The 12,187-nt window shown below is 43.6% G+C and overlaps 1 protein-coding gene across 6 annotated transcripts in view; it reads right to left on the bottom strand.

The window, feature by feature from the left end:
• The window catches only part of LOC125467160 (FERM domain-containing protein 5-like), a 280,497-nt gene that overhangs the window by 21,153 nt on the left and 247,157 nt on the right, over positions 1-12,187 (bottom strand). The window lies entirely within an intron of this gene.

Genomic DNA, 12,187 nt, shown 5'->3' with positions numbered 1-12,187 from the left:
ATGTATTGTCCGTTCAGATTAGCCCTTGAGAAGTTACAGCAGTGTGCTCTAGGAACACCCACAGCGTAGACAGGGAGGATGTTTCCAGACTTTCCATCGAGCAATGCTGGAGGAAATCCTTCTTTTAGCACTCACTGACTATAGAGATGGATTCGGTAAGGATTTGATTTCCATTTACTGAGACGTTTAATTAATTTTCTAGTTTCTGGTCTGTGTTCTCCCCCACACAGGGCACCTAAGAATGTAACAACATAGGAACAGGAATAGGCCATCTGGCTCCTCGAGCCTGCTCTGCCAGTAACATAACATAGCTGAGCATTTTTGGAAACTCAGCTCCACTTTCGTGCCCGCTCACCACAACACTAAATTCTGTTCAAAAATCTATCACGTCTTATGGTGTTTGTTGGGATGTCGTTGCTTCAGATCAAGGGAGGGTCATAATGGATCCCTGGGAACCATGTTCATGATTCTGGCTGATGATTGGCTAACTGGGAAACAAGGTCTGATACAGAAAGAGAGGTGCAGACAAGATGGACAGGGGAAGGAAATGGAATAGCAATGACTTCGTACATTCTTCTACTTCCATCCTCCTGATGGTGAGCTGCTCAATTACACTGTAATTTGATCATTTCAACACTTCATCTCAATTCCAGACTTGTTCTTTTCTCCTTAACACTGACGCTCTGTCTTGCAGCTTTAATCCTACACCCCCACTTGTGTGGCCATTGTCAGAATATATTGGCATTCTCACTTTACTGAACAATTTATTAACTATTCCTGTCAACATAAGAAGTTAAATGTTACATGTTGGATGATCATAATATGGAGGTGCTGGTGTTCAGCTGGGGTGGACTGTCAGAAGTCACATGACACCAGGTTATAGTCCAATAGGTTTACTTGAAAACTCAAGCTTCGTCAGGTGATGAAGGGGCAGCCTTTTGAAAGCTTGTGGTTTCACATAAACCTGTTGGACCCTTACCTGGTGTCATGTGACTTCTGACGTTGGATGATGGTCACAATTGGACAATTACATTCCCACGTCACTTTGTGAGGCATCTGTTTAAGACTGTGTTCACCAGAACCTTTGGGGACACTTTGGCTCAACAGAATCCTACCAATAGGAAGGCAGTGTAAGCTACTGACACCGAGTGGGAAGGACACCCACACAATGTCTCCCGTAGAAAAGCTCGGTCTTGTTGAACAGGCTTATCAATGGAACGTTAACAGCGAGTTACACCTGAACTGCCTGGAGTCTTTAGCAGGACTTCAGGCCAGACGTCAAAGTACACATTACTGTCTGGCTAAATGGGCTTAACACTGAACTTGCACCTTAGAAATTCTTTTGGAATCCTTAACCTGGTCAGAACCTCTTCAGCAGAAACTGTCCTTCATTTTCTGATGGTAGAGCTTATCTTGAGACGTCAAATAATCCATTCAGATCCTAAATGCCTCCTAATGTAAACTTACTGCTATGCTAATGCAGCATTGTACAAAATAAGGCATACAGTGTTTTAGCTTTTATTAACAGAGGGATCGAGTTCCGGAACCAAGAGGTTATGGTGAAGCTGTACAAAACTCTGGTGCGGCCGCACTTGGAGTATTGTGTACAGTTCTGGTCACCGCATTATAAGAAGGATGTGGAAGCTTTGGAAAGGGTGCAGAGGAGATTTACTAGGATGTTGCCTGGTCTGGAGGGAAGGTCTTACGAGGAAAGGCTGAGGGACTTGAGGCTGTTTGTTAGAGAGAAGGTTGAGAAGTGACTTCATTGAAACAGATAAAATAATCGGATGGTTAAATAGGGTGGATAGGGACAGCCTTTTTCCTAGGATGGTGACGGCGAGCATGAGGGGGCATAGCTTTAAATTGAGGGGTGAAAGATATAGGACAGATGTCAGAGGTAGTTTCTTTACTCAGAGAGTAGTAAGGGAATGGAACGCTTTGCCTGCAACGGTAGTAGATTCGCCAAATTTGAGTACGTTTAAGTCGTCATTGGACAAGCATATGGATGTACATGGAATAGTGTAGGTTAGATGGGCTTCAGATCGGTATGACAGGTTGGCACAACAGAGGGCCGAAGGGCCTGTACTGTGCTGTAATGTTTTATGTTCTATGTTCTATAATTTCAGTATGAAAACGCCATACCACTGCCCAATCCCCAACCTCACACTCATCAATTCCCTTCTCAGCTACATCTCCATGCATGTCCCTCTTGAATCTGCTGGCCCTATATTATGCATCTTATCATATCCAAATACACCACATCCACTGGTTTCCATCTATCAACACTGCTTGGAAATATATTTTCATTGCTTCAGCGTGCTGGGTCAAAATCTGGGAACACCCTGCCTAACAGCATTGTGGGTCTACCTACAGCACATGTATAGTGGTGGTTCAAGCAAGCGGCTCACCTTCTCAAGGGGCAATTAGGGCTGGCCAATAAACACTAGTGATGGCCACATCCTGGAATGAATATTTAAAAACAAATCTTTTCACATAGAACCTAGAACACAGACCAATGCAGCACAGTACAGGCCCTTCGGCCCACAATGTTGTGCCGACCTATTATCCTACTAAGATCAATCTCCCCTGCATACCTTACATTTTATTATCCTCCATGTGCCCATCCAAGAGTCGCTCAAAAGTCTACAAAGTATCTGACTCCACTACCACTGCCGGCAGCGTATTCCACATGCCCACCACTCTGTGTGAAGAGCCTACCTCTGACATCTCCCCTATACATTCCTCCAATCACCTTAAAATTATGCTCCCTCATAATAGTCATTTCTGCTCTGGGAAAAAAGTTTCTGACTATCCACTCTATCTATGCCTCTCATCATCTTGTACACCTCTATCAAGTCACCTCTCATCGTTCTTTGCTCCAATGACAAAAGCCCTGGCTCCATCAAGTTTTCTTCATGAGACCAGCCCCCAGTCCAGGCAGCATCCTGATAAATCTCCTCTGCACCCTCTCTAAAGCTTCCACATCTTTCCTATAATGAGGTGACCAGAACTGAACACAATATTCCAAGTGCAGTCTAACCAGAGTTTTATAGAGCTGCTGCATAACCTCCCCTGCAATGAAAGCCAATACACCATATACCTTCTTCACTGTCCTATCAACTTGGGTAGCAACTTTGAGGAATCTACGGACGTGGACCCTAAGATCCCTCTGTTCCTCCACGCTGCTGAGAATCCTGCCATTAACCCTGTATTCAAATTTGACCTTTCAAAATGAATCACTTCAGCGTTAGAAAGAATCATAAATGATGGACAACACTTGCCAGGGATTGTCTATTGACCGTCCCTGTTGCTATAGAACATTGCCGGAGGAAAAGAAAATCAAGACTTGCATTTCTATAGACCCTTTTCATACCTTCAGCTCATTCCAAGCTGCTTCACAGGAATTAGGTTTTTTTAGACATGTAATCATTTTTGTGTTACAGCAACATCCCATAAACAACAATGTGATAACAACCTGATAATCAGTTTGTTTTGTGTGGTGTTTGTTGTGAGACTACGATTGGTCAGGACACTGGGGAGCTGGGGAGAAAGCAGCACCTCTCTCCACACTCCTCCCCCCACCCCCCGCCACCCCCAACCCCACCACCGGCTCCGTTTCCAATACCTCAGTAAAATCGATGATATTTACTCGAGAGGGCAGACATTGGTTTAATGTCTCAGTTGACCGTCAGCCCCTCTGACAGTGCAGCTTTCCCTCGGCTATGCTCAGCTCCTGAACAAGGGTCAGCCACCCAAGACTGGAGTAATTTGTAGCCAGCCTACAGGAGTATCAAGCATGAAAAGCAAGGCAGCTTCCACAGCCAGAAAGGACCCAGTAGTTACCTCGTAAGATAGCTGAAGTGTCGGAAAATTGTCTCTCCTGTGGGTTTCCCCCAGTCAATGCAGGAAAGATGGGCAAGGCACCAACAGCTTTGCTGAGGATCCGCGGGCCAAGGCTCAGAACCCGCACTTTGACATCTCGGTAACAGTGGTTTATCATCCGAAGGTGAACGTTGACTTTGGTCTTAATCTTGATTAAACACTTAACCATGGCTCCAGGTCAAACACTACTTTAATTTCAATGCTTGGTAACATTAAAGATTTCTCCGAACAGTGAATGGAGCCAGCTGTATTTGAAGAGATACTGGACAAACATAGGGCAGATGCGAGCAGGTGAAATCTGAAACCTTCAGGGCCAACAAAAATACGGCGACATAAATGGCCAGTGAACAGGTGACATCAAGTCTCGTGCTATTTGCAAACGTGCTATTTATACCATCGCTGCTTAATGGTTTATAAATGATGCTTGTTCACGTTCTCAAGTTTCGGCAGAGAAAGGCCAGAAATTCTTCACACCCAGAATCTCCTCCTGGTTTGCTAGGCTGTCGTTAAACACTTTTTATAACAATGTTTCTTAACATTATCATAATACTGAGTAGCACAGCGCAATGGTGTTACAGAAAGCAGTAATCTAGGGGGAGATTACATAGTTCTCCCCTACCCAATAATCCCTCTCCTCACACACACACACACACACACACACACACACACACACACACTCCTTGATTCAGCTGTCCCATCAAACCAAGCTACAATACTATTTTAAAATTCTCCACCGTATCTTGCAATCGCTCACTCTGTCTGTAACCTCCTCCAGACCAACACCGCCTGGAGAAATCAGTGTTCCTCTAAGGCTGGTCTCCAGTCCTGACAATCTTCAATCACACCCATTCCATCATTGTCAGAGCATGGGACACACCAGGCAATACACTTGCCTCTGAGCCTGACGGCTCAATCCCACAGGACCTGAGCACGAAGGGTAAAAGTGTACAGAGGGAATACCACATGGTCAGCAGAGCTGTCTTTCAGCTGCTAACTATGGCCTGACAGGTCCTATTGCACAACCTGTGGAGGGGTAAGGGTAATCTCCCTGGTGTCCTAGCCAATATTTGTTCATCACTCAACGCCACTAAAACAGGTTATCTGGTTATTGTGATGTTGTTGGAGGTTGCTGCGCACAAATTGCCTGCTGCCTTCCTACAGTATAACAGTGATTGCCATTCAAAAACCACACTTTGGTATCAGTTTAGCACTTTACAGCATCAGTGGTCATGAAAGGTGCCTCATGAACGTAAGTCTGTTTTATTCTTGCCATTGGTAGTGTGTTTCTGCTGGACCTCAATGTCTGATTGATTGATTAATTGTCACGTGTACCGAAATACAGTGAAAAGCTTTGTTTACGAGCTGTACTGGCAAATCACAGCACGCAAAGGATGTACAGATCAAAAAGACTTAGGGGTATACAGGCTACATTGCAAGTTACATTATTTGATGCTGGAGTCCATTCAACAGTCTGATAACAGCTGGAGAGAAGCTGTTCCTGAACCTGCTGGTGCGTGTGTTCAGACTTCTGTATCTTCTGCCTGATGGAAGAGGCTGTAGGAGATCATTACTGGGGTGCAATGGGTCTTTGATGATGTTGGTAGCCTTTCTGTGGCAGTGAACCATGTAACTAGAGTCCCCATGGATGGAAAGTTGGCTTCCATGATGGTCAGGGCTGTGCAGGCCACCTTCTGTAGTTCCTTACAGTCCTGGGCAGAGCAATTGCTATGCCAGGCTGTTATGCATCTGAACAGTTTGCTGTAGTATACAGCAATACATCTGTAGAAGTTGGGTGTGGGACCTTATTGACACACCAAATTTCCTGAGCTGCCTGAGAAAGGCTTTCCTCCCTAAAACTCACCAACAACATTTCACTTCCCATCTTTAACAGACTCCATTAAACTTACCTGTTTGACAAGAGTTTTGTCCCAACATCATCTCAAATAGTGTAGTGCTCAAATATTGTTTGATAATCACTGCAGTGAGACACCTTGCTCTGTTTCACTGTGTTAAAAGTGCTGTGTAAATCTGACAACATGAAATAAAGGGAGAACTTTGAAGAAGATGCAAGCCTGTGTGTACATGTGCACTGGTCATTAAAGGCAGCAGGACAGGTGCGGAGAGTTAATAAAGCATACAGTATCCTAGGATTTATTAACAGGGACAGTGTAGTAGAGAGAGAAGGTGATGTTGAACTCGTTTAAGGCAATAGCTTGGCCTCAGCTGCATCCAGTTCCGCATACTTTAAGAAGGTGGTGAAGGCATTCAGCACAATACAGAAAAGATACTCAACAACAATCCCCAGGGATGGTGGGATTTAGTTAAGAAAATAGATTGGAAATGTTGGGACTGTTCTCCTTGGACAGAAGGTTGAGCAGGAGATTCAAAATCCTGACAGGTCTGGAAATAGGGAGAAAATGGTCCCATTCTTTAAAGGTCGAGGATGAGAGAGCACAGGTTTAAAATAATAACTAAAAGAAGTAAGGACAAGCTTTTCTCTCCAGTGAGTGGTTAGGGCCCCAGGAGATGGGAGAGATACTAAAAGAATATTTCACATCAGATTTTACTGTGGAGAAAGAAATGGAGACTAGAGAATGCAGAGGAATACATTTTGATGTTTTAGAAACAGTTCACATTACAGATGAAGGAAGTTCAGGAGATCTTAGAGAATATATAGGTGTTTAAATCTCCGGGTCCTGATCTAAAGGTTCCCAGAATGTTGTGGGAAATAAGGGTGGAAATTCTGAGACACTTTGCAGAAATGTTTGCAACATCTATCACTACAGGTGAGGTGCCTGATGACTGATGGGTGGCTAATTTTTTTGTTTAAGAATGGTTGTAAGGACAAACCAAGGAATTACGGACCTGTGAGTCTAACTTCAGTTGTGGGTAAATTGTTGGAGGGGATTATAAAGATAGGATTTATGGTCATTTAGAGAGGCAAAAAATTGACTAGGGATAGTCAGCATGGTTTTGTGCAAGGAAATCTGTATCTCACAACTTTTGGTTGAGTTTTTTGAGGAAGTTACTAAAAAGATTGATGAAGGCAGAGCAGCAGACTAGGTTTATTTGGATTTTAGTAAAGCCTTTGACAAGGTTTTGCATGGTAAACTATTTAGTAAAGTAAGGACACATGGGATTCAAAGTGAGCTCGCCAATTGGACACATTATTGGCTTAACAGGAGACAGAGAGTAATGGTGGAGGGTGCTTTTCAGACTGGAGGCCTGTGACCAGCGATGTTCCACAGGAATCAGTTCTGGATCCTCTTTTGTTTGTCATTTATATAAATGATTTGGATGAGAATAGTGAAAGCATGATTTTTAAGTTTGTGGACAAGACCAAAATTTGTGGCATAGTAGACAGTGAAGAAGATTTTCTAAGATTACGGTGGGATCTTGGGCAAATGGGTCAATGGGCTGAAAAATGGCAGATGGAGTTCAATCTGGATAATTGCGAGGTATTGCGTTTTGGTACAACAAACAGGAGTAGGGCTTATACAACTGGTACACTACCTAGGGCCTTGGGTAGTGCTGTAGAACAGACGGATTTAGGGGTGCAGGCATATAATCCTTTAAGGTTTGCATCTCTTATAGACACAGTGGTTAAAAAAAGGCATTTGGCACAACCACCTTCATTGCTTAATCCTTTGAGTAAAAGAGTTGGGACGTCATGTTGATGTTGTACGGGACATTGGTGAGGCGTCTCCTGGAGTACTGCATCCGGTCCTGATCACCCACTATAGGAAGGATATTATTAAGCTGGAGAGGGTTCAGAAGAGATTGACCAGGATGTTGCTGGGTGTGGAAGGTTTGAGTTATAAAGAAAGGCTGGATAGGCTGGGACTTTTACCACTGGAGCGTAGGAGGTTGAGAAACGACCTGATAGACGTTCATAAAATAATGAGGAGTACAGATAGAGTTAATGGCAATTGTCGTTTTCCAGGGTGGGGGAATTTCAACACTAGGGGGCACACTTTTAAGGCAAGAGAAGGCAGATTTAAAAAGATATGAGGGGTAAATATTTTACACGTGGTTTGCGTGTGGAATGAACTTCCTGAGGAAATGGTGAATGTGGATACAACATTTTCCAAAGGCATTTGGATAAGTACGTGAACAGGAAGGGTTTGGAGGGATATGGGCCAGGAGCAGGCAGGTGGGACTAGTTTAGTTTGGGATTATGTTTGGCATGGACTGGTTGGGCTGAAGGGTCTGTTTCTGTGCTGCATGACCCTTTGACTCAATGACATGGAATGCTCTCCTGAGAGTGTGTTGGAGGTAGGTTCAACTGAGGCTTTTCAAATGGAATTGGATAGTAATTTGTAAAGGAACAATGGTTGGTGGATTGTGGGAAAATGGCTCAAAGTTAAATGCTCCTTGGGAGAGCCGACACAGACACACGGGTTGAATAGCATCACCCTGAGCTGTAATAATTATGTGATATGAAAATGAATAGGATTTCTATCTGTGCTTATATGTTCCATTTGTCAATAGTCAAACCAATAAGATCAATATTGCTCCATCTATCTCTCTGCCCTCCGTTCTGATAGCTCATTGATCTCTGTATTCTCTGCCAAAACTAATCAACATCCTCTTTCAGTGGGAGAGACCCAGTTCGTAAACAGCTGTCTGTACAGATCCTCTCCGAAATAAAATTCGTGGCAGTAATGTTTACAGAGCGGTTTTGGTGGGAATAATTTGTTTTCAGCTTTTATTTATAAAACTATCAAATTTCAGCATTCTGCTCATGGGATGGTTTCTCTTTTACACATTACTTGATGGATTTTTTGATAAACCCAGTGAAAGATAGCACTTTCAGACAGCTGACATGGACATGATGGGCTGATTGCCCTCTTCCCAGTGCTATGTGGTGTTACAACTCATTAGAGATCTTGTTACTGATGTAATGTATACAGGATACGCTGCAGTAATTCACCAAGGTTCTTTTGACAGCATTTTCCAAACCTGTGACCTCTACCATTTGGAAAAACAAGGACAACAAAAGCACAGAGACACTTTCACATGAAATTTCTCCTCCAATCCTAATTCACCGCCCTGACTTGGAAATATATCGCCGTTCCTTCAGAGTCTCTGGGTCAAAATCCTGGAATTTCCTCCTTAACCGCACTGTGGGTCTACCAACAGCACATGGACTACAGAGGTTCAAGAAGGAAGTTCACCACCACCTTCTCAAGGGGCAACTAGGGATGGGCAATAAGCAATGGTCCAGCCAGTGACAACCATATCCCATGAACGAATAGAAACAAACAGGAAATCCAGCAGCCAATTTCAGCACAGTAAGTTCCCACACTACAGGTGATCTGTTTTACTAACATTGCCTGACAAATAAACATTGGCCCTAGGATATCGCAGAAAATTCACTTGTCTTGAACAGGGCTGCAATTTGTGATCGTTTACATCAACCTGAGAGAAAAGCAGGAAGCTTGGTTTAATGTCTAATCTGAAAGACAGAACGTTTGACAGGGCAGCACTCCTTCAGTCCCTCACTGCTCGCCTCTGCCTGGATTTTATACTCAAGACTCTCGAGTCACTGAATCTACAGACTTCTACAGAGACTGATCCTCACTATCCACAGCTGACCACAGGCAATAAGAGACTGGCTGCAGCAGCATAGGTAGATCCAGCTACAGATTTGTATTCAGCAAGATCTCACCAATGAGGGTATTATAAATAGTCTAATCATTTTTTTCATTCATTCACAGGATGTGGATAATACTGTCCAGTCAGCATTTATTGCCCATCCCTAACTGCCCAGAGGGCAGTTCAGAGTCAACTATCTTGCTGTGGGTCTGGAGTCACATGTAGGCCAGACCAGGTAAGGATGGCAGTTTGCTTCCCATTACTAAATCAGACGGATTTTTCCCATCAACTAGCAGTGGAGTCATGGTCATCATTAAACTTATAACTCCAGATTTTTATTGAATTCAGATTCCACCATCTGCCACAGTGGAATTCAAACCTGGGTTCTCAGAACATTGTATCAGAGATAATGGGAACCTCAGATGCTGGAAAATCCAAGATAACAAAGTGTGAAGCTGGATGAACACAACAGGCCAAGCAGCATCTCATGGGCACAAAAGCTGACGTTTTGGGGCTAGACCCTTCATCAGAGAGGTATCATCAGAGAGATCTCTGATGAAGGGTCTAGGCCCGAAACGTCAGCTTTTATGCTCCTGAGATGCTGCTTGGCCTGCTGTGTTCATCCAGCTCCACACTTTATATTCGCAGAACATTGCCTAGATTTCCGGATTAATAGTCTAGTGATGATACCACTAGGCCATCACCTTCTCCAAACGATGATGCCAATAAGAAAAGTTGTTTTTTTTGCATTCAGGGGTTTCTAACAAACCACCAGGTGGTGTTTAACTGTGTTATTGTAAACTTACATTGATTTGCTTGGGTTACAAATCAGGTTTGTACTTGCCTGCCCTCTTAATGTCAAAGAGCATTTTGCTTGTCATAATCTGGAGAAGCTGCTATTAACTGGTGTGTGAACGTGTTTTTAAACAGGTTCCACTGAGTGACATTGACAAATGCACCGTAACCTGATTGAGATCAATCTCAATCAGACCGACATTATTGTTTCTGGTGCAGTGAGCTAGCGTTAGCAGCTTCCCCAGGGAGCCTGCACTCATCCTTTCACACTGTGAGCTTATAAATACAATTTCATACCAATGGTGTGTGGTATTTAAGGGGACATTTCTGGACAGGGGCGTGAAGGAGTGACACGCAATGGAGATTATCAGTTAGGGCGGCACGGTGGCATAGTGGTTCGCACTGCAGCCTCACAGCACCAGGGACCCGGGTTCGATTCCCGCCTCAGGTGACCGCCTGTGTGGAGTTTGCACATTCTCCCCGTATGTGCGTGGGTTTCCTCCGGGTGCTCTGGTTTCCTCCCACAGTCCAAAGATGTGCAGGTTAGGTGGACTGGCCGGGCTAAACCGCCCCATGCTGTCTAGGGATGAGCAGGGTAGGTGGATTAACCATGCTAAATTGCCCATATTATCCAGGCAAGCGTAGGTTATGTGGGTTAGCCATGGGAAATGCACGGGTTTGGGGGAAGGGTGGAAGGCTCTTCAAAGAGTTGATGCAGACTTGATGGGCCAAATGGCCTTTATCCACACAGTAGAGATTCTATGATTCCTGCATCAGAGGATCATGGGTTCAAATCCCTGTACCTGGGATATGAACACAAAATCCAGTCTGACTTTCCCAGTGCAGTACCGAGGAATTCTGCACAGTTGCAAGCGGTGGAATTTAACATCTTTTAGATAAGATGTTAAAGCAGAACATTGTCAGGTGGATATGAAAGATACAACGCATTATTTCAGAGAGATCTCTGCTGTGTCTTGGTCAATATTACTTCTTCATTCAACGAAATGGCCGTGATCACATTAAAGTTATGGGATTATAAATTGGTTGCTGTGTTCGCTTTCCCGTATTCACAGGATGTGATGGCCTCTGGCTGGGTCTATATTTACTGCCTGTCTCACATTTCCTACATTACAACAGTGATCACATTTTAGAATTACATCATTTGCTGAGAATATTCTGAGGTCATCAAAGGCACTACATAAACGCAAGATTTTTATTCTGTCACCAGTACAAACAACATGACAACACTTGGCAAACAACATTTGTGAAGATAGGACACCTAACAGTTTCTCTTTAAGCCAATGCCCAGGTGAGAATCTCTCTTTAAACTAAGCCCAAAATATGAGTCATACTCTTTAAAATAAAAGACATATTTTGTTTCTTCCAAAGATTTAACACAACTCTACTCTTAGTCTCTGGATTTGTGCTGTAATCACAATTAAACATGTTTCATAAAGTGAGTGAGCTAAGAACTTATGCAAACTTGGAATGCTGTAAATCCCTGTTCTCTCAGACCCAAAGTCAGTTTCAGTCAGTCTCCTATAAATTTACAGTCAGACAGAGGGATGATAGAAGAATGTGAACTGCCATTATTTTAGAATAGTTTTAAAGATCTGGAGCAGGGGTCACATATCCATGAGCTCATCATGATCCATTGAATCAACAATATTGATCTGGGGAGATTTAAATGCCTGTGAACTGTCCCAGCACCTCCATGATGGCAGAGACTGTAAGGTCTGCAGATTCTGGAAGCTAGAATCAATAAATGTGGAGGTGGAAAAGCTCCTTGGACGCTGTTTGACCAGCTGTGCATTTCCAGCTCGACACATATTGACCTCCAAGTTTGTGTTTTCAATGACCTTTTAACCTGGTTCAACCAACCAACTTGCCTAAAGCTGAACCGAAAACAAAA

Source organism: Stegostoma tigrinum, chromosome 33 (genome assembly GCF_030684315.1).
Source record: "Stegostoma tigrinum isolate sSteTig4 chromosome 33, sSteTig4.hap1, whole genome shotgun sequence".
NCBI lineage: Eukaryota > Metazoa > Chordata > Chondrichthyes > Orectolobiformes > Stegostomatidae > Stegostoma > Stegostoma tigrinum.
The sequence above is the reverse complement of the archived record's forward strand: the minus strand, read 5'-3'. Positions and strand labels throughout refer to the sequence as shown.